This window comes from Cebus imitator, unplaced genomic scaffold (assembly GCF_001604975.1).
Source record: "Cebus imitator isolate Cc_AM_T3 unplaced genomic scaffold, Cebus_imitator-1.0 Scaffold773, whole genome shotgun sequence".
Lineage (NCBI taxonomy): Eukaryota > Metazoa > Chordata > Mammalia > Primates > Cebidae > Cebus > Cebus imitator.
The window spans coordinates 269,642-272,740 of NW_016108088.1; positions in this window are offsets into that span (position 1 = coordinate 269,642).

Consider the following 3,099-nt stretch of genomic DNA (forward strand, 5'->3'; position numbering starts at 1 on the left):
CCAGGCAGGACATGAGTCTGGAGCACAGTGCTCCGATGAGATCTGGCAGAGGCTCATTCTAGCATCTGTTCGGAGTCCTGGTTCTGTCTGGTCTGGCTGCTTGGTTCTTGCTTGCATTCTTTCTTTTTTTTTTTCTTTTTGAGATAGAGTCTTGCTCTGTCACCCACGCTGGAGTGCAGTGGCACAATCTTGGCTCACTGCAACCTCTGCCTCCCAGATTCAAGTGATTCTCTTGCCTTAGCCTCCAGTATAGCTGGGGTTACAAGTGCCCACCACCAGGCCTGGCAAATTATTTTGTATTTTTAGTAGAGACAGGGTTTCACCGTGTTGGCTGGGCTGGTCTTGAACTACTGACTTCAGGTGATCTGCCCGCCTTGGCCTCCCACAGTGTTGGGAGTACAGGCATGAGCCACTGCACCCGGTCTGCCTGGCACCTCGATTAGCAGTGATCCTCCAGCTGCTTTTAGCTCATGCTGGCCACAGTTCATTTGCATCAGGCCCCTTGGTTCTTCATCTTCTAACTGATGTCATATCTCGGATGTCTTTCTCCAACTGATCCTCCTCACCTCTCTGAAACGTGAGTCTCTTCATCAATCAGAGGACTGCCAATTGTCTCCCAAGATCTCCACATTATTCTTTTGTAGATCTTTAAATGCTTAGGCAGTCATATGGCCCAGGGTATGACTCTGTTTTCAGTATCCTACAGGCCATTGTGGCCATGGGCTAAGCTCTGGACAATGGGACAAAATGATAAGAGCATTTTCCAAAACTGGTCTGTTGTTTGTGCACGTGCATGCACACACACACACACACACACACACACACACACTCAGACACACCTGCGCATATTCTCAGCTGGTCATAGTCTCTTAATTGTCACCTTCTCCATGAAGTGTTGCTGACTGTGTGTGGGGAGAAATCACTGTTCCATGCTTCCATACCCACTTGCCAATCATGAATATGAGCTTGTCCCACTAGGTCACGTCCATTACAATTGCAGGTGCATCTGTCTCTCCTGTTTGACTCTGGGCAGTCTCCTATTAATCTGTATAATATCAGCACCGAGAGTTGTGTCTCAGTAGGAGCTCAGAAATGCTTGGGGAGGGAGGAACGCAAGGCTTTTGAAAGTGTGGTTTGTCTTCTTATTAACAAACTGTATTTTTATCTACTTATTTCTCAGTTAAAGGAATTTGCACATCATGGAGGTTAAGATCACTTTTTCACAGTGATGTGACGCCCCTTTATCTAAGCTTTCGAGTGTGCAGTGGACGGCTAAGATCCTCCCGGTGAATCCATAAGAGGAGTGGGCACACAGCAGAGAAACGCCCAAAGGTACTCAAGTGCACGTGAGGCCACATTTCTCAAATTATCCCATAGGCTTCTGGTGCTGGCTTCACCTTGGGCTGATGATAAATGGGTGCTGTGAGGGAGGGAGACAATGCCAGGAGACCATGGATCTTTCAACCTGAAATCATGGGACTCCACAGAAGCACATCACTTGACATCTTAGCCAGAGTGAAGCAAGCTGCAGGGCAGGAACGCTTCAGGAGAATTGTGTCGTCAATGGCCAATCTGCCAAGGGGACTCTCATCGCAAAAGCCAGAGAAGATTCCAGATCAAAGCAAGGGAACACGTCTAAGGAGTAGGCAATACTGGTAAATTTTGGTAAATTAGACTTTCATAAATTTGGTGATATGATCCTCTAGAATTTGTCAGATACAAAGGGTGACTTTGAAACAACTGTGGCTTCAGACTACAAATGAATGTGACAGTCTTTAAGACAGAAATAATATTATAGCACACTGATTTGGCAGGACCACAAGTGACCTTCCTTCCAAGAGGGAGAACTTGGGATCTGACCGGGAATTTCCAAAAGGAGTAATAATGCAGGAAAGAGTAGGAGAGAGACAAAAATGTCTTTGTGTCTGGGGGGTGTGGGGGCTTAGGAGTGGTGGTCTGCAGAGCAAAGGAGAGCTACGGTGGGACAGACCAGGAGGCTGGGGAAGCACACAGATGTTCCTGTATTTTATGATACACTCTAGAGATGCCTTTATTGACATTTTACCAAAGATCAAGAAAATGCTGTTTACCCATATCCATGGAATATCATTTTTTTTAACTCTCCCCATAAATTCCATGAGTCCCCATCCCCTCCTTGTCCTCCCACCGAAGGTCTCTTGTCTTGGTGATGGAAGGCAGAAAATAGGACATGGTTGGAGAAAACACCAGTGTCATTGAGGAGGGAAACAAAAGACAATCTGAATATGTAATGAGCAGATTTAAAATTAAAATGGGATTAGAAAGTTCTCTCTCTCTGAAAGAGAGGACAGTTTAATGGGAGTGTGGAATTGGCAGGGAGAGTTTGCACCATGCCTGGAGACTGGAGCAGACACACACAGAGGTTTTGGGAGATGAAGACTATTCCTGGGAAGGACATGTTCACATCTAGTAAAACATAGCACAGGCCATTTCCATGTCATATTTGGGACAGTAGCTGAATCTGGTGCCCGCATGCACAAAACAAGACAGTTGGCCCCAGCCATAGGGCTGAACCCAGCCTCTGGAATGTGGTGCAAATCAACACCTGAATGAGTGCATCATTAAAAGAACTTGGTCTTCTCAACAGCCCAAACTCCAGAGATAAAGAGAGGCCAAAGGCTTAGATAAATTCCGAGGGTTATGGGCTTACTTAGGAAGTTTGCATTTCATCAACCCAATTGAGAGATTGCAAGGCAAGGCAGTGGCTAAAAATATTTGGATCATCAACCAAAAATTTTAGAGGGAATTCTGTTAACTTTTGTTAACAGAAATGAGGACTTTCTGTGGAATATGTGGCTATGGGGAGGCAAAAGGGAGTAACTTTTTGCCCTTTTCTTAAGCCACACAGAGCCCCATGAGCATTCATTGCTGCAGCACCTCATGTGCGTTGAGTATCTCAGTACAGTGATTTTTGTGCAGAAATTTATTTGAATAATGTTAGTTATCAATAATATAAACATCATTGAATTGTCGAAATCCTGAATTTGTGGGGAAGAAGTTTTTTTTTTGAGATGGAGTCTCACTCTGTAGCTCAGACTGGAGTGCAGTCTTGCAATCTTG